Raw genomic sequence first — 21,161 nt, 5'->3', positions numbered from 1 at the left:
CTTCGGCTCATGACACATAACTCCAGTCACAGTCAACTACCACACGGTAGAGTCTTCATCGATGTAATGTTGTAGCACAATTGAATTCAATAGATTCACTAACATGATTTTAAAGTATTAACAAACAGAAAAAAAACCTATATTGGAACTTAGAGTTGACAGGGCAAGATTTCTGCCTCAGTGTCCCAATGCATATCACCCCAACTTTGGTAGGGCCCACTGCTATGCATCACAATTATATTTTCAATCTACACTGTCCTTTTGGCATTGCTTAGCTGAAACTGCTGAAATAGATGCAGGTGAATCCCAGCAGAGGTGCTTTTGTCTAGTAGGCATAAGTTCTGGGGTTTCAACGAGACCCTAAGTGGTCATTTGAGACGTCAAGCCATTGAGACTCAAACAAGATTTTACAGCAATTCTCAGGAATATATTTGAGTTACATACTGGAGAAAATCTGTTTGTTCTGAAGACACAGCTTAGAGTAAATACAAGTGTAGCACCATTTAGTTCAAGAGCGAAACTATACTTCACGCAAGTGCACAAATAAATTAGAGTTGTTCATGACTTAGCCAATATCTAATGATTGTCCTTGATGTAAAGCACATTCCTATTGTGCAAGACCAATTTAAAAGCATCTACATATTCTAGTGCAATACAGAAGAAACATGCATTTAAAAATACACAGCAAGTCTATTAAAAATGACTAGATCAGTAGTTTACAATCTACTACCAGCTTAAGTAAACTAAAACCACGATTCTACATTCAGTTTGAAACATACTCTGAACAACTTTCATTGTGTATTGTGAGAGATGAATAAATACTGAACAAAGTTACTGAGGATGGGCCCTTGCTAACTATATATCTCATTATCCCTGAATAGATCATCATCCCATCTTCAAATGCAATGAAGGTATGACTTTCAATGTGCTACCAGTCTTGGCAGTCATTGCAAAAAATATGTATTTTGTGCTAAAATATGCCCTTCCCAGTCTGCACCATCAGAAAACGAATAACACTTGAGATACCTGACTGCACTAATGAGATTCTGTTTTATGAAAAAATAAATATGTTGTTAGTAATAGGTCTGAGTGGGGTAACAAATTCATCTGTACAATACAAACCAGACCATGTTTCTTAAAACATGGAAAAGAACAGAAACTAATTAGCTAAGAAGTGTTTGCTTTGAGTTTTCGTTACTCGGCTTAACTTGCAACTAAAAGACCAGATTTGTTTTTTTTTCTTTTCTGATAGGTAGGCAGTTTATTATACTGTAGTTGAAGGTCTAAAGATAGATGTATTCTCTTTTACTTTACCTTCATTACTTTTCTGATATATTGTTTCTCGGTTGACAAAAACTACTGATTGTGAGACACGGCTCTCATCTTCTTTTGCAAAACCAAATTTGTAGTGAGTGACAAGCAATTCATTATGGTGTGTTTTGCTACCTTTCCCTTGCCAGGCAAGCTACTTTCTCAACAGTGAGGCAAGCATCCCCTGTATCTGAAGACTCAAAGGTTCCTCTATTTTGTGTGTAGGTCTGGCTGGCTTCCAGCTGCATTAATTTGACATTCTCTGATCAATCAAGCTGTCTCATTACAGTCCTCTGTCTGCCTTGTCATAGCAGGCCCGAGCTGACGAGCGTAATAAATGAACGTTGAGGAAGGTCACCTTCGCAAAATCTTAAACTTAATTGTAGCAGACCCGCTGCTCAGCCCAGGGGTTATCCACAATTATCCTAGGTGTCTCTCCCTATTTTACATGGAAAGTGAATTATTACACTACGGTTCACGCAGTTCACAGATGGAACTGTGCTAAAGGATTTATTTAAGAAATGACCCTAAGTAATTGTCATGGGTGTTAGCATTGGTGAAAGGCATTTATTTCTTAATCCATCTCTGATGGAAGGAGAGGGAGATCACAACCTGACACGCACACACAAGCTACTTCAACAAAAGCCTGTTTCAATAGCCCTGCTTCAATTCAGTCAGCACAGTACAGTTATCTGGGTTTTCATACTGTGAATTTTTTATACAGTTTAGTTATAGCAATTTAATAGAAGTAAGATGATAGTTGTCTCATTTCATGTATATGTAATTATAGCACAGCAACTCTTCACGGCCCTTTGATTGCTGAATATAGGACAGTGGGTAGGCTCTGGGAAAGCTGTTAAGGGCTAGCCTTATTCTTACCCGCTGGTTGTGTAAATGTATTCAACAGGTATTGGTTCATTCTTTCACTTTGGCAAGAACCTAAAACAGGTGATTTCTGCACCGAGGGGAGGACAGAGCAAAGCACCTTTCGAGAACCCCCCCCCCCCCCCCCCCCCCAAGTCCCATTACTGATTTATTATGCACCATGCTAGCACTGTCAAATAGCTTAAATCATACAAGCAAGGTTCTTCCTTTTATTATCACCTGTCAGATGTGAGAATGTATTCTGCTCAGCCTGCCACTCCATTACTACCACTGAGTTTGCAGTTAATGTCTATATAGCCAAAGCACTAAAAGCTCCAAATATGTGGGAGACACGCAGAGGTGTTGATTGGTTCGGTATTCTCATTCTCATTGGCTTTCCAGTACTCCTCTCAATACTCTATTAATAGCTCAGGCTGTCTACCTACATAAGCACTGATTTCTATATGGTTATTAAGAAACCCATTAATACTGCATTTGTCTGTTTCCGCAGTCTGTGAACCAGAAGCAGGCACTGTACATGGCCTACGATTGTCCAAGCTATTCAATAAACCTGTCGATGCCATACTAAACAGTGTTAAGATTGTACTAAAATGCATAGAATTAGAATATCATTGTGTTAATATATATGTATATATATTTGAAATGTCTTCACTTATTATGAAGCATTGGTAAAGCCCACTGAGCCCTAAATTTTATCAAGTGTGTTTTTTTTTGACCGATTTATTATTTTGCACAAAATAATTTCCAGTCAGAGAGTAAGCTGAATACTCACAGTGATATGCATTTCATTGCTGTATCTTAGACAGCTCTCGGATCATTATGCTTATCTTGTATATTCAGCTTTTATATCTATTTAGCAAGTGTGCTCTGGCAGTTTCCCCACTTAGCAAGGCGTGCTTCAGTCCTACTATGAATGCTTTCTGTTTGGGTTTCTGTTGGTATTGATCTGGACAAAATGAAAGCTTTTAGTGTTCTAATAACGCCAAATGATGTTTTCAAATATCAGGAAAGAATAACACAAATTAGGTACAGATCGCATGTAGCATTCTTGCTGAATTAAGTTATTTGAAGTACTGTTATTTTCAAATAAACCACATAGGTTTGTAACTTTTATCCACAGACAAATCCTGATAAAGAACACAGTTTAGAAGTTTGTTTTCAGGTTAATACCAGGGGAGGATGGGATTAAGGGATGTACAAACAGATGGGTTTCTGAGTAGGGAAGGTATTGTAACATGTGCACAGAAACCAACAGAGAAATACATCAGCATATGTGGTGCCCGAAGGTCACAAACAGAGGTAGACATAATATAAGGTAAAAGCAAGGACAGCAAGAATGTCTACGAGAAAATAGAGTATGCAACGGTAAATGAAGAATAAACAGAACAGTTGGTGCTAAGGAGAAACATCAGAAACCTTGCTTCTGCATGTCACAAAGATTTTGTTTGTTTGCAGTTTGTTTGCATGACAACCTGACAGGTCACCAGACCTCTCACTGACATTACCAGAGGTCACTGCCTTCAGCTGAAGGGTTATACGTTTGCTGATTGGTGGGCTCTGCATGGTCTTTTGCCTTTTACTCTGCAAGAAGGGTTGTTGATGAGAATGAGACACTCACTGCAAGGAAGCCTGAGGGCACCTGCATAATCTCAAACATGAAGTCCCAATGACTTGTCAAAAAACAACAACTTGGATGGTTAAGAAAAATGCATTTTATTTTAAAAGCCCTTTTTGTTTAAGTTGTGAGGGAAAATAACACACTGTGCATTGTAATTAAACAGTAAAACAGTGTAACTTGTGATTACCAGAAAAAACATTTTCAGCTTATTAATGTCACTTAAGAAAGTATTTGTTGCTAAATCCAAAAAAATTGAGGATAAGGGATAGAAGCAGCAGTTACAATGAAACTGATCTAATTTCCACACTACATGATGGATCTGTCTGGGTTCATCTAGTGCAAATCTATTCTCTCTTACAGTTTTCAGACCTGCATTCTTCCATTTTAAAATATCATTGAATGTCCTTTCCATTTTTGACAGGTAATGATGGCTGTCCTTGTTGTCCTAAGAAAACTCTAGTATCTGTTTTTTTTTCTTCTTTGAGAGTCTCCCTATATGTGTGGGATCTTTCTGTGCTGCATTTCTTTTCCATTATATATCCCTTTTCAGATTTCATGTTTTTGTGTTTTTTTCTGATACTTCTCTTCACTTCCACCCTCACCCCTCCCCCATTTTTTTATTTTGACAGCCCTCGTCTCTTCACAGAGTCATTGTTCTTTCATTGATCTTTTGCCTCCATGTACTTCCATTACTGTCTCATTTACTCCTCACACAAAACACAGCCAAGCCTTTAGATCACCAATACAATAGATTTTCACATTTCTTCTGAAGTACTGCTTGTTGTGTTTTCTTTCTGGACAGAATGTTTTGCGTCACCCTATAGAATTGACTAATTTTGCTTCATAATGTTGAATGAAACCTGCTGAATAATGTCACGTTAACATATTGAATTACATACCGCTTTGTAGTTTTCCATATACTTAATGAAAACCTGACACAAATTGAAAAATGTGACATTTTGAAATCTAACATGAAATACTGTTCTACTATTTTGGCTTCCAGTAGACTTTTGCGATATAATTTTGTAGTTTCTTTGATCACACAATGTTAAATAAAATATCTAAATTAAGGTAAAGGCTGTATATGTTGCTTGTTTCCTGTCTTACGTTAAGAATCACAGTCACTTAAAATGACATGCACATTTTGTGTAATTTGAACCTAATCCTCATTGTAGAATGTATATATTTACTGCACATTGTTTAAGTCTGTGTTGGACATATGTTAATTGGTCATTCTGTATGGCATCATGTCCGGGTTAGTTTCATTAATTTGCTTTGACCTTTGTTTCAATGTTAATTTTTGTGGACATTTATTCTGTTGAGGGTACCTAACAGTCATTATGTTGGCATGGTTAGTGCACCAGGCTTTTATGATTTTTTCATTGAAAGAATCTGAGTGCTCCAACCATTTAGCTTGCAGTGGTTACAAACCAGACAACCTTTTCCTATGCTCTTTGATCTGTTTGAAGTGGGTTTTTTTGTTGCATTTCCCTTACTCTGTCATTCCTGTTAACTGTCATCCATTATCCACGTATATTTTTTTCCTTTAAACTTTCCATTATGTTTTAGATCATCATTAGTTAAATTTAGTTATTTTTGTTTAGTGACAAGAAAGGTCTAAACTTTGCAACAGAAGTCCTAAAGATTTTACGTGATGCTGTAAAGCAGAATCTCATCTGTTTTATTTCATTTGTTCTTCGGCTGAGCAGAAGTATTCTCTCTTTCAACTGTGTTTGATGTCATTAGTTTCTTAACCCAATATACTATCCTCCACCCACCCACCCTGTGCTTCAAAAGAATGTGCATAGATGTCAGGGTCTGGTAGCTTGTAACAAACCTATTTATTAGCAATCCTGCCGCCTGGCAGTTGTATTGTACATTTACTGGTAACCACTGCTAATCACTTGGCAGGATGATTTGTGCATTTGGTCCACATGCTATAATTCTAACCCAACCATATTTTATAAACTACCTATGGATAATGTACTGTAAGACATTGCTGGATGTTTCATGAATAAAATAAACAACAAAAATCACAGGAAACTGCCTAAAATATTGACAATATTTGAATAATCGTTCTGATGAGCTGATACTGATTATTAGAAATCTGAAGATATACAAACACAATATTCTAATACTGAACCATGCAGTATCTCGTATGTAAAATTACATATTTGATATCTACTGTTTTGATATGACGCATAAATACCAGTGAACAGATGCACATACCAGCAAAATTGGCAGTTTTGTTTATTTCATTCTGCGTAGAAACCTTTGTGTGTAATGTCTGTTTTCCTATTTCGGTTTGTTATTAACCTTTGCAGCTAACACCTTCTCCTGTTCCAGTTACCATGTGAAATAAACAAGACTCTTGAAATAAATCCTGTAAACAGTGTGCATTCCAGGCAGATGGCAACCAATGGTGTGCCCTGCAGATGTGTTCTGAAGCAGTGCTGTGTACCATACAGCAATCATACAGCTGGTAAATATTTACTCAAATTTATAATTCATAAAGGAGAAGAAAAAAAGATCAGAGAAACCCTCCCATGGCAATTAGAAAACAACAGGTCTGGGGAAGAATTCATCATCATAATAATAATAATAATAATTAATAATAATAATAATAATAAAACACATTATTTTACATAAGTAATTTACAATATACAAACAGCCGTCCTTTTAATCCACTTAATACACCTTATGGCTGTCTTTACAATATGAAGCTGATAAGTATATTAAATGGAAGCAGATCATTTTACAGAATGTTGATGCTTGCATCTGCTTTGTATTCTAAAAAGACAAAGCATTGCAGCCAGTATTTCAAATTTTTAAGATAAGGAAGGGACTCCAGCAACTGCCACAGGTTGCCCAGAGTCCTTATTTAATCGTGATCGAACATGCATGGGAGCTCCTTGACTGGAAGCTGAGCCAGACTGGTGTGTTGTGTGCAACATCTACAAAATTCATGGGTGGATGGCTTGGGAAATGTAAGGACTAGATTGTTATCCTCTGTGGAAGATCTATTGCTGTTATGTTTAAGGGACACAATGCATTGTAAACGAAACATGCTTGTGAGACGCCTTTAAATAAAGACCCCCCAAAAAAAGCTCTCTGGGTTTGCATCTTCATATATTGGACAGGGATGAAGCATGACATAAGTATTAGCTATTGTCATGAAATCATTGTGCTTTGTGCAGGAAGCTGACCCCTTGTTTTTAATTTTGTAAAATCTGATCGCTTCGTGGGACCATGGAGAGAGATAGCCCTCTGGAGGCTGGAAGATCACACACGTTCCTATCAATCAAACATCCTGTACTGTCATTTAAATTCTAAAGGGGTCTCGGCTCAGATAGGAAAAGATAAATACATTTTATCTGTTGCACTGTGCTTCCCAAGCAGCTGTGAGTGTGAATCACTCCCGTGCTCTCATTTACACAACCAAGCCTAACCCCATCAAACATCAAGTTGGGTAGCAAATCTTAAGCCTCCATTCAAAACAAAATGATAAAAATAAAAGGTCCATGACGGAACGCTCCCAGTAATACACCAATTTCATTTTGTTTCTGCTCTAAAACCTTAAGATGCAACCTTTTAAAGTATCCTCTTGCTGAAGAATACAGGTTAGTGTATCCTTTTCACCCTGATCTCATCAAAGTAATAGATGCTAGTATGCAATTTGCCAATGCGAATGTGGATTTGTTTTGAGTCGTCTAATAGGTAAATTCCCTGCCATCTGGCCCACCCTCAGCCCATTTGCAGTCCATACGATTTTTAGCATCTGCTCTGGGAGAACTCAAAGCTTTCATTAAATGAAAGAGTGCCAGTTAGTGATAGCCTCTTAAGTTATTTAAGTTATTTAATGTAATGTCCCATATGGTTGTAAAGTATAAATATTTATTACATATTTAAGAAGGTTGTTAGACAACTTTGGTGAAAACATAAAATCTGTCTTTAATGTAATGATAACTGCAATGTACATTGAGTGCATGAAAAGTCAATAGTCTTCATTTGGCTTGGCGACAAACCTTATGAACAGACTTGACTGTATGTACCAGTATAACAACTGTTTTTGTCAGTTGTATTTCCTTTCCTAACATACAGTAAGTAGTACATGTCATTCATAAGTTCCTACGGTACTGCTGTGAGTACTAGCAGGAATGTTGCAATTTGGCTCAGTGGTGAGCATTTAAGCAAAGCATTGTACTTTTTGGGTAATGTGAATTATTTCTTTGAAGAGTGCACAGAAGGCTTAGCTAAACTTTGGTACAATGCATTAAACAGCAGACTAGCAAAATATAGAATATGATTTTAAGGTTTATATATATATAAACCTTAAAATCAAATTGAAATAACAAATAATCTTCCCTAAAACCAGTGGGGCCTATTTTTATCTTGTCAGTTTTACAAGTTACTGGTCCATGTTTAGTTGGTCATTGCACTGTGAGAGAAATGGAATCTATTTTGCTATACATGTATACAACAGCTTTAAAGAGGAAACACAGGTAATGTGGTAAGGAATTATTTTCCTCCAACTGTAGTGGAGCTGTTTTGTTTTTCTTGTCAGGTAAAAGTTTTTTTTTTTATTGGTAGAGATATGACCAATTAAAACCTACTACAATCCAGAAGTATGTATTCAAGGAATACATGAGGCAAATACTCCACCCATAGGCCAAAGGGTAAGGCATCCTTTTTCATCTTGGTTAGTGGTTTCAGTAACATTCATCTTCTCTGACCTATTTCTTTTTCTGGTTACTGGCTGAGGTCCAGGAACAGCATCATGCTGAACATTTTTTATATATTTTTTGCCATGCAGTATTAGATGTAAATATCCCCAAGCTATATACTGCACCATCACAACTCAGTGTTTTGAGGAACCTGACATCTTGTAATCAATTTTATTATACTTTTTTTTTTTTTTTTTTTTAAACCGTTGCTTGGGTGCAACTGGTAGGGCAGAGTGAAATGCCTTGTCCAAACTTGGCATGATCACCCCCTAGTGGCCATGGTGGTAAAAAAAACAAACAAACAGTCAAAACAATCAATGGACCTCAAACTTACTTTTTTATTGCCTCTTCTATGATGTGCCACTTCGTCATATGCAGGTAGGTCGGTTGCAATAATGATGTGAAATCTTCATTTTATTCTCATCGTTTCTGACAGGACCAGAACATTACTTTCATCCCAAACCAAACAGCTCTGTATCATGTGCTTTTGTGGCAACTATGCAGCTCAGCACAAAATTCTTAAACCAAGAAAAACAATGTGAAATACAAGATGAGTTTTATAACATAGGGAATACAGTTAATTCCATCAGTCTTTTACAGGCCTTCCAACCTTTGAAGGCAATTAGCATAACACCTTGTCGAAACAGATAATTAGACTGTATCTCAGGGTTGGGCTACACTACAGTATACTGTATCTTAGAGGTTCTTAAAGGGAAACAAAGAAGTGATAGACGGCTTGGTGTGAATTCTTTCAGTTGCTGCTGAAAAATCTAGATGGTACCTGCCTATTTATAATTTTTAACAAATCTGTGAATCATTCATATCTAACAGTTATCAGTACAATGTGTTGAGCAACACGACGTAATCAATATATTTATTCCTCACCCTTCTCTAGAATTCTAGAATCCTTACAGGAATGTCATAAAGAGCAAATCAGTGTCCCTTTTAGCTATTCATTGTAATTCATTGCAAACCAAGCAGAGCGCTGCATTTGCTTTATATATTCTGGCATTCTAACTGCCTACCTAAAGCACATGTCATTTGGAAGTGCGAATACATTTTACAAGCGTGGTATTTTTCCAACAAAGTATTCCACTGATCAGTAGTATAGCAAATGCCTTGGCATTTTCAACCCATGACAATGTATTGGACAATATGGGTGCCTTCAAAATCATCAGCATATCTGTACAGAGAAATAACAAAAGAGCATCTTATTTAGAGAAAATTGAAAATATTATCTTGATATCTTGTCACGATTTACTGAGCTTTAAAATGACTACAGGACTGCATTATATGTTCATTTAGTGATCATTGTGTTCGATGTGTGTATCAGTAAAGCTTGAATTTCATGCACTTCTGAGGAAGTGCTTGCAAAATTGTATTGTTAGGGGTTGTAGTTTTATTCCTGATTTGCTTTTCATTTCAAATCACTTGCAGCCCACTTGAAATTCAAAATGAACTATTTTGTGCTGTCACATTGATGAGGAAGATGCTGCAGAGAGTGTATTGTCTCCTCTTGAAATAGGCACGCTTAGGGCTGTAACTAAAAATGAAAATGACAGCAGCCAAAGAATCCCACCATATACAGTATAGCTTCATAACTCTGCCACTGGAGCATAATTCCTACATGTGTTTAGCAAGATAAGAAGGAAAATGCCAACAAAGAGGGGAAAATATTTAGCGCCTAATGTCAATTTAAAAAGTATTTGTGACAGACAGTGAATGAATCCTAGTCAACAATCTCCCTCCTGACTGGTGAGGGCATGGTATAACAGAAACAGTGTGCCCTGGACTGGATAGTTTGACAGTTCATTCCTGAGTCAGTCGGAAGTCGGCCATCCAAAAACGGGGCGAAGCCACAATACTAGAAGTCAGCTCCTTACTGCGGTATGCGATGTGTCAGTCATGGATTGGAGGAGATGTGATTGAACTCGCTACCAAAGGGGGCGTGACTGAAGGTATATCAGGGGATGTGGCCGAGTGATCTGTTCCTTTGCTATGGTTGTGAAAGACCTGTAAAGGACAGTAAAAGCCGAAAGTAACCGTGAGTTTTTGTCGTGTTGTATCTGTCTGTCTATTAATTGTCACCCTTATCATTCATAGAAGACTAAATCTGGGAGCTGTCACTATTCAGCCAGCATCAACCCCGCACTGCACTACTGTTTCACTGTTACTGTATAATTCACCACTTACACAAGGAGCACTTAATGTTGGGATTCGTGACCGTGTCTGTGTATAGTGTGTGTTATTATTATTTTGGGACTGAACCCCGTGGTTTTGACTGGCTTTACACGTCGCTGTGTATAGACAGTCTTATTATTTAAAGCAACAAATAAAGCTTCATTTACACCATTGGAACTGTTGTTGGACTGTTGCTATTAAGCACTGCATTACCTCTACACCTGTGCACTACAAACCACTTTGCCACAGTGACATATTTAAGATGGTTGTATTAAGAAATTCTTAATGTGCTGTACCTGCATTAGATTAACAGTATTAGGTTTGCTGTGTAGCACAGTGTGAAATATATTACACAGACCTTCGGAGTTTGTCCATGTTTATTTATTTAAAATGTGGTCGTAGGGATAAACTGTTCACGTGGAATCATTTTTGGACTACCTTATCTAAGATAACATTAGGTAATCCAAGATTAGTGCTAATCAGTCTGTGAAACCACCCCACATGTAAAACGTTTATGAAACACATAGCTTGTGGGTGAAGTTAAAAGCCTTTTACATGTTTATACAAAAAGTACATTCTGGTGTTTTCTAAACCAATTTCTGGCCATTTAAGTAATGCATTTTGTAGTCGTATCCTGGAACTAATCTGTATAGTCTGTTGGAAAGAACATCCTATTTCAACAGGGATGTTTTAGTTGCTGATATATAAACTACAGCTGCAGGAAACTCTTCTTTATAGTTTCAAACTAATGCAAACAGTGCCCTGTAGGCTCACCCTGGAGATACGACAAACTTTTTGGCAACGGTAGCATTCAGGTTCTCTTTTTGTCTGTTAAACTTAAACACCCAAACTGTCAGCCATGCAGATGACATGCATGCCCCCAAAATCACATGTACAACGAGATCTAGTGACCCTTCCAGCTTTGAAAAGCTGCGTTTTCGTTAGTTACTGAGAGAAGGCAAGTTTTTTTTCTTTTTTTTTTGTAATAGTATTATCTTTGATATTGTAATTTATTTTATTGCAAACCCCCCCCCCCCCCCCCCCCCAAAAAAAAAAACAAACTTGGAAAATAAATGTGAACTTGCTTTCAAAGGCAGGCTTTCCTAAGCGTGCACGGTGTTAATATAAACCACAACGCCTTCCTTACTCTTTATGGCTAAATGACTCTTCCAGTGTGGTATCCAAGAATGGACAAAGACAAATGAACTAACTATGTATTCTAGATGCTTATTACAATCACCTAAATAATACTGGTGCATAGATGCATAATTCATAAGCACTTAATACCAAATGTAACTTTGATCAAATATATGCTTAAATCATATCATTTCAAGTTGTCCCTGTCAAATACATTTGGATTTAGCTAATCTACCCTGCCACTATGGAAAGAGATGCATTGATGTCTTCTTGTTTATAATTAGATGTTGCCAATGATATCTGAAGAGAGACTGTTGTCCAAAAAACCTGTGCTGCTGTCATTACCATTCTTTGCTTGGCATCGTCCCATAGGGATCACTGAATACAGGAGAGGATGCTGTCCTACTGATTATAATGTTATACGTCTATCAGTTGTAATATAACTCCATTTGATAAACCCTTCCTAAACACACATTGAATATATCCCTGTCTGCCTCCTGCTATTTGCATCCAGTTTTCAGTGGCGACGTCTAGATTTCTCTTGTGCACTGGGCCTATTTCCTAATAATCTCTGAAAGCAAGAATGGAAAGACTGAGGGTCAGAAGATTCCCCTGTCTCTGTTTTATGTGTTATTCACAGAGCTGTGGTTTGAAATTGAACACGGTGTGTTATATTACTTGCTTACCATTCTATTCAAATTTGTTATATTTTCATTTATATTCAGCTCGTTGTTCTGTTGCAGTTGACTGGGCCAACATGCTGTGGGTTGGGAAATGTCATATGCTGCAGTTTAAAGTCCCCAGAGACTGGAGTAAGAAGCATTTGGATGACAATGTCATTTAACATCATAATGTTTACATTTCCATACTAACGTAATTCAACATTTGTAGTTGTGTGTGCCTCATTGCTCACACTTAGGTCTTCTAATTATTACATTAGCTACAGTAATATGTTTTTATTATCAAACCAGTACCAATAATAAAATCTTTGAAAAAAGTATTTTGACATTTATGTATCTGCCACAATTAAAATCTATTTTAATATTGAATGGGTTGTAATGGTGTTGTTCTCCTTAACATACCATTAAAGATGTCGTTTTGAATAATGGCCATGTAGTCAGAAGGAAATCTGAAAGCTAATCAGTTAAAAACGAGATATTAATAGGCTAACTAATTATAATAATATGATTAAAATACATATTTTAAAACATTGTTTTTATCTTTTATGGTAGAAGGGAGAATTATAATGCATAACATCTCACAAATAAAGCTTTTAGGAAAGTTACTATTGCCATCATGTGATTTGTCAGATCTGTTTTTTACTGCAGTGCTACAATTGTGGCATTCCAAACAGTATATTTACATGTGATTAGCTTGTGTCCACTGATGTGTGTCATGACAACTTCAAGATGGGGTAAACCTGCAGTTTTACAAAAAAAAGGTGAATCAATATCAACATGGCAGTGTTGGCTCCCACTGATGCCTGTAATGTTCCATACATGCAATCAATATATCACTGATGGAAAGCTGATGTTGTAAAACTCATTTTTTGCTTGCTGTAGCTGAAGTCGAAGGGAACTTGATGTAATTACAGGTTCTCTTTAATAATGCCGATGGTGTAGGAAGATTTTTTTTCTTTTTTTTTTTTATTAAGGAGGGTAGAGGCTGCTACATTTAATGTAATTTATTGACACATGTGTTTTGATTAGCCATTACTACAGAATGTTCCATTACCACAAGACCATTTTTCCAGTTCATGAAAGCTTTAATGGATGACTTATATAAGCATTCATTATAGTAAAGGCATATTAAAGTGTTGCAGAACACTGCCTGTTTTATTACAGTGTTATATCTCACACTGTTAGTGTCTCCTATGAAGTTTCTATAATTGCTTCAAAAAAGGCATGCTTGTTTTACTGTCTCAATAAACTGTCTTCACAGTTGGTCTTCTAAACTCCATATTACCCATATATGCGGAATCATCATTCCTTGTGACTTGGTAACAACCTTTTATAGGTAGGAGTACCCTTTGTATTATACAATATACCATATTACCATATATATATATATATGTATGTATGTGCTGGTTCAGTACAATTTTGATCCACACACATAGCAATGGTGAGCGGTGGCACTGAAGGTATAGTTTGTTTATGGTTTTCACTTTGTTGAGAGTGTATTCAATCTGTAGTATCTTTTACATTCTGATCAATGCCAAGCAGCTTCACCACATGATTCATCAAAGCAGAGAGCATATAAGACCATGGGTTACTTCAGAGCCTCCCAGTCAATCATGTGCCCCTATAATGCCCAGTTGAACAGAGTATTCCTAGATGACTATGCGACTGTTCACATTGTTAGTGGGTAGTAGTTTGAGAAACTTAAAGCAGAACTCACACACCTGCCATGTCCAGCATCCAAATACTGAAGGAGCACCTATAAAAAATGGCCAAACTCAAACACTGTTGACAGCCCAAAGGCGATGGCACAATTCTAGACTTCTTTTTTTAATGCATTTCTTGGCTCACATATGTTCTCATATGGGCAGAGATCTGAGGTTTATATTACCAAATATATACAATTTTTACTGCCTGCATCCAACATCTAACCAACAACACGTTGTCACAAGATGTCATAGCTGTCACTCAACTGGCAAATTAATTATTGAACATTATGTATTCTAATATACAACTGGGTGCCAACAGTACAAGCTCTGGCATTTCTGCCAGGAAATGTATTGCTTCTTACTCACCCTAGCCTTCAATATGATAACACTGTGTAACAATTTTTTTTTTTTTTTGGTTCCTGGGTAGTAAGTGTTATTTCCTAATTGCTTATGCCTCAAAAGTATAGAAAATGGCTATTATTCCCCACAAACTTTGCTTTTGTGACCAGGACAGTGATATTTTGAAATTTACCTATTTCCAATGAGAAAACAGGCTAATTTGTGTCTTTTCGTTCACATAAAGTCAGAAAAAAACAACATATGAATCCAAATTAACATGTATTTATACTAAAGTAATACAAAAATGACTACAAAAGATTTAGAAGTGAGTAGTGTTTCGAGATTTACGATTATACTGTAAATTACTTTCACGAATCAGCCCCCAAATGTAGTCTCCCATCATGTTCTCGTTATACTGTCCTTCATTGACAGCTCATCCAGGAGCCTCAAAGCCGTGCTGCTCCATAATGGTAACAAGTACCCGTCTCTTCCCCTGGCTCACTCGGTGCACCTCAAAGAGGATTACAACAGCATCAAGACCTTGCTGGACGCCTTGAAGTATGATGAGTACGGCTGAGACTCTCGGAAGGTGCTGATGCCACCACTGCACATCAAATTGGGCCTTATGAAACAATTTGTCAGAGCTCTAGATAAGGAGTCGGCAGCCTTCAAGTACCTTCAAGACTTCTTCCCTAAGCTGTCTGAGGCAAAGGTCAAAGCCGGTGTCTTCGTCGGACCACAGATAAGAACATCCTGGAGTGCAATGAATTCCCCAAGAAGCTCACTAGTAAGGAGAAAGCGGCTTGGAACAGCTTTGTCGCAGTGGTTCGGGGCTTCCTGGGCAATCACAAGGCCGAAAACTATGTGGAGCTGGTTGAGACTCTGGTGAAGAACTACGGCACAATGGGCTGTAGGATGTCCCTCAAAGTCCATATCCTTGATGCTCATCTTGATAAATTCAAGGAGAACATGGGAGCGTACTCGGAGGAGCAAGGCGAGCGCTTCCACCAGGATATACTGGACTTTGAACGCCGCTACCAAGGACAGTATAACGAGAACATGATGGGAGACTACATTTGGGGGCTGATTCGTGAAAGTGATTTACAGTATAATCGTAAATCTCGAAAAACTACTCACTTCTAAATCTTTTGTAGTCATTTTTGTATTACTTTAGTATAAATACATGTTAATTTGGATTCATATGTTGTTTTTTTCTGACTTTATGTGAACGAAAAGACACACATTCGCCTGTTTTCTCATTGGAAATAGGTAAATTTCAAAATATCACTGTCCTGGTCACAAAAGCAAAGTTTGTGGGGAATAATAGCCATTTTCTATACTTTTGAGGCATAAGCAATTAGGAAATAACACTTACTACCCAGGAACAAAAATTGTGTTACATAGTGTAATTAGTCCCTTTCTTATAATTAACACTTCTTATAAGGTGGCACAGGCATTCAAAGTGAAAGCGAACTGTAGGCCCTTTTGCAAAACATATTGTCACTTAACTCAAATAAATAATACATGGTTGATTAAGTACCAAATTAAATCTCTGTTTGTTCTTGGGGACTGACTTTGTCTTAATCAGCATTGCAACAACTTGGCCATGCATTTGGAAGCAAGTACGACATAGTCAAACCTGTAATAAAATGTGCACTACCACTGCTACACTGCTACTGTAATAATTGTACTAAGTTAACAGGGCAATTCTAATTCATTTTAGCTAATAAGGCATTCATTATTAAATTACTTTATAAGTGCATAACAAAAGGACTAGGTAGTGTACTTCATAAGATACTCCACTTCCATTAATATGCATCACGCTGTACAGCTCACTGGAGACAATATTAAGCACGTAACAACCCAGGGTGTGCTACAGTGCATGATAATGCACACCTTCTAGTTCATTATTTCTTAATTTTATGACATTGCTCTTCAACACTTGGACCTAATTAGTGGCTCAAGATGCTCCATTACCACTTAATGAAGTCCAATTAACGATCATTAACCTGTGCTCTGCCTCATATATTCCATGGACAAAGCGAGATAGGAATGGCCCTGGCAAAATGTTTAACGACAATCTCTAGTGAACTTACTGCACAAATGACATTCAGAAAGTGCTGCAGAGTGCCAACCTTATTATTCCGAGCTTGGCTCTCTGATACTATTGCACAACTAATTCAAGTGAGAAAGTCCTAGAGTCTCATTAACTGCTCTTCAGTGCATTCATGGAGTGATAAATTGAATATAATAATTCAACGCTTTATGGTCTTCAGATTTTATATTAAATATTCACAGCTGCACAAACTGCGTTGACAGCAATCAGACACGTCTAGACAGTTATGCTGAACAAGGAAAAAAACAAAAGGTGTGTAAACAAATATCAATTTACAAGTAATACAAGAAGTACCAGTCATTTATTTGCTCAATCCTAGGATACGGTAACTATGCATGTTTTATAAAACTAAAATTAGACAATTGTTTTGACACAAAGTACTATGGATTTTTTGGGGAAATCCATTTTTAAATAATGAAGTAAGTTCAAGTTAAAAAAAAAAATGTAACATGCTTTTATGTAGAGAAGAAGTGATAGCACTTAACCTGAACAGTCCAGGATCCTTTGTGAATTAGTAGCGGTTTGTATCAAAGTAACAGCAACATACACTCTTCATTTAAGGACCAAGCCTCAGTTTCCTAGTTATTTACTGTGCATGATTATTAAGAACAATGATTAAACTAAGCATGCAAAAAGCTGTTAAATACGTGATCCTGTCAAATACCAGATGCCTATTAAACAAGCAATACCCGATAACATATTACACCTCAGGTAGTACAGTAAATAGAACACCAGTTATGGTTTTATTGTGGAGACCGAATAAGTAATAAAATGGCTTTAAATAGCTGTTGGAACATTCCCATTACTATGTCACTTTATGCAGGTGATTGTTCAACACATAAAAATGAATCTGTCAGACCGTAAACAGTTAGCAATTTCCTCAGTATATATTATAATTAGTGTTTTATTTGGTCTAGCCATAAATGTTGCATTGTTTTTTACACTTGCATTGACATTGTACCATTTTCTATCTATGTCATTATTCTTTTGTAAGCCAAAAACACAGTGTTTTACATCCAGGAATTAGGAATAATAGTGATAAGTCACAATCTGTAATGTTAATGCCCAGACCTCTATTAAATGTAACATGTCAAAGTTTACCATGGAATAAATCACATTGATGTTAAACATCGTTGATTTGTACTGCTCTGTATATATATCCCTGACTGGAGATGTCAAGACCTCCTGTCATACCAGAAAAGTGTTACATTTCTCTATATAGTCCATATGGTTTATTTCTGTTCTGTCATGCCAGCTACCTTATTCTGGTGTCTTTGAAAGAACCATTATAAAAACAACCAAAGTGACACATTGACAAATGTATTTCTCTGCTTCTGTTTTGCAGAAGGAAAATGGCTGTTTGGTCTTTTATCCAGCATGGTGCCAAAGGTCAAAGAATGTTACATTGACAGGTATATTTGATAGATAAAATATGACTGCTAAAGTATGAATGTCACTGTCATCAAATTAACAGGGTAATAAAAGTGGCTGTTTAAAATGAATGTCAGAAGTTATAATGTGCTTTATAAAAGGTTGCTTTTGTCGTTCCCATATACAGTATATTAGGGAAGAGTCAGAAGAAAGAAAAAAACAACTTGCACCATAAAGAATAGTCATTCATATTTCAAATAGCTGATGCTACTGGTATTTGAAGCATTCCATTTATAAATAAATTATCTGTAGGTTTCATATATAATTAACATTCACATATTACAAAGGTCAAGTGTCAATTTGCATTTTACAAGCATGCTTTTGGTTATCCAATGGGTAGCACAGATGACACTTTTACTAAATACAATAGGATAAAATAGCTATTAAACCATCAAATTGTGAACCACAATCAGAGGTCAGCATTTTGCTGATGTAGAATGGATTGAATTCAGCTTTGAAAAAAGCACAAAGCAGAGCTGGCAATATTGGAATAAGACACATGGGACACAAGAGCAGTTTGGAATTTAAAATCTCCTAAGAATATGTTTCATTCCAATGTTATCCTTACATTACAGACATTTCTGAAGCAATGAGACAATGAGCCCCCCACAACTGCTGACCCGTAGCACCTCCGCATACAGCTATGGCCAAAAGTTTTGCATCACCCTATAGAATTACTAAATTTGCTTCATAAAGTCTAATGAAACCTGCTTAGTAATGTTATGTTAACATATTGAATTACATACCACTTTGTAGTTTTCCATATACTTAACGAAAAACTGAAAAATGTTTGAAATCTAACATGAAATACTGGACGACTATTATGGCTTCCAGTAGACTCTTGCGATATAATTTTGTAGTTTCTTTGATTACATGATGTTACATAAAAGATCTAAATTCTGTTCATATGAATATATTTTTTAAATGATGTTTCAATCCTAAAATTCTAGACCATAGCTGTACCTACAAAGCCATTATTTAAAGATCTGTACAGTAAGGACCAGCAAAGGACAGATACAGTGATAGGGAATGAGGATTGATCTTTTTCAAAAATCATTTTGTTATCAGTAAACCAAGCTATATTAGCAGTTACTGGCATTTCCTGCAGCAACCGCCACTTTGCCAAGATATCTGATAAAACAAGAAGATTTTTTTTTTCATTCAAGAGCTGTAACATACTTAAATGACATTAAAACAGTAATACAAATTGGTTGAAAGTATCTCTCCTAGCTTCATCAACGGTGCTTTAAGAATGCATGGTTTGTTCAATTCAATAGTTGCCAGGTGCCAACAACCTGGTAACACAAAGACTATTGAGAATATTAAGGCATTTGTATCCTGGATTAGAAAATATCCAAACTTAATTCTGACCTATTTTTGGTATAAAGTAGCCAAGGCTTTAATTGTGAGCTTTTTCATGGGGTATTCAAAGAGCTAAAGCAATTCAGGATTTCATACAGAAGGGCATGCTTGAATGTACTTTTTAAATAAATGAAACCATATCTATTGCTTCATTTTACTTAATATAAGATAAGTGTGTGATCAGAAGGCTAAATTGAGCATAGGGGTGAAATTAGAAGATCACATTTTACCTTTCTATTTCAACAGCTACAGACTTTCTCTTTGTATTTTGTCTTCTTTTCCATGGTAATTGCGATTTCAGAGAATCTATTCTAGTCACTAAATGCATCGCACTAGCACAATCAAAACCACTGGAGCATAAGATATTGAAAACTTAAAATTGTTTTCAAGTTTAACTGTTCAATTGTGAATGCGTTACCCTGCAGAAGCAATCTTTTTAATCCCCACCAGAGCAGCATCACATACACATATACACTTTAACACTGATGAAAGTTGACTAACAGCATGAGAAATTAATGTAAGGGTTCAGCTGAAAGCATCGACTACTTAATAAAAGAAATCTACTGTTGGACAGCAAAAACATGAAATGGCTCTCATGAACTAAACCCACTGAGCTTTGATGGTTTTGTTCAAAGCAGGCCATCTTTACATGGATATGATTGACTATAATTCATTTAACCTGCAAGTGGTTCCGACAGTTTACCAGAACATTTAGCAGAACATTACTTGCAACCCTAGTTTAACAATTGCTACGTAAAGTGACATTGTAATGGAAATGTTCCAACAGCTGTTGAAAGCTACTTTATTATAAGGGTTTTCCCACCATAACATGCTTTATATCACAGAAAATAGTTTATTTGTTCAATAATTAGCATGAACCTATAGCAGACTGAGCAGTATTATGTATGAAATGTGTTAGACACCCACCCAATTAGAAATGCATTATTACACATATTACTGGATACACCAAATGAAGGTGGGTTCCAGTTGGTTAAAACAGGCAACCAATGTCCCATCCACAAATACTCTGCATTTTATATCGGTCAGTCCATTAATGAGCCATGTATTGAGGTACAATCACGGATTTCAAACAATATTAAATACGCTGTTTGCTGTTAATATAATCTGCATCACACATCATATTTTTTCGATGCAGCTTAGCCTGTAGGTAAATTTGTAAGGATATACAGCTTGCTGGGTTTATGTACTGTAGTATTAAAGTGAATGAGCTCATCGTACAACTGTTCTTTGCACAGTATCAGATTTAAGATTAGGGATAATCACAGGATTGTGATATGTGGGCTCAATAAGATCCCCACAGCCAGATATAATTAAATTCTAATGTGTTGAAGCCTTTGATGTATGTTTCTGGTATGTTAATATCTTCCAAGGTAGAAGCGTTCTTTTAATGCAAATGCAAACAAAAATATTTTATCTGTAATATTACGTTTCTGTATACGTTATGGACCTTGAGGGCTATAAGGTAGGTACAACTGGTAGAACTTAGGGAATGAACTGTATAATAATATTACATTTGTGGTTCCAAATCAACAACCATTATTTCTTCCTCTTCAAACAAAATGTTACATGTATGAAATGTTTTTTTTTTAATTATCATTTAATTTTATCATGGTGCTGCTATACTTATACCCGTGTATCAAAGAACAAAAC

The 21,161-nt window shown here is 36.4% G+C and overlaps 1 protein-coding gene and 1 long non-coding RNA gene across 8 annotated transcripts in view; one reads left to right on the top strand and one right to left on the bottom strand.

The window, feature by feature from the left end:
- Positions 1 to 21,161, bottom strand: part of LOC117412025 (chemokine-like protein TAFA-1) — a 112,346-nt gene that overhangs the window by 55,754 nt on the left and 35,431 nt on the right. The window lies entirely within an intron of this gene.
- The window catches only part of LOC131697711 (uncharacterized), a 32,474-nt gene that overhangs the window by 7,917 nt on the left and 3,396 nt on the right, over positions 1 to 21,161 (top strand). The window contains exon 2 of the long non-coding RNA XR_009307459.1: positions 18,043 to 18,109. This is a non-coding gene — a long non-coding RNA (uncharacterized LOC131697711). The remainder of the gene's footprint in view (positions 1 to 18,042; positions 18,110 to 21,161) is intronic.

This window comes from Acipenser ruthenus, chromosome 16 (genome assembly GCF_902713425.1).
Source record: "Acipenser ruthenus chromosome 16, fAciRut3.2 maternal haplotype, whole genome shotgun sequence".
Classification (NCBI taxonomy): domain Eukaryota; kingdom Metazoa; phylum Chordata; class Actinopteri; order Acipenseriformes; family Acipenseridae; genus Acipenser; species Acipenser ruthenus.
Note: the sequence above shows the minus strand (reverse complement) of the source record. Positions and strands in the feature narration are given on the sequence as shown.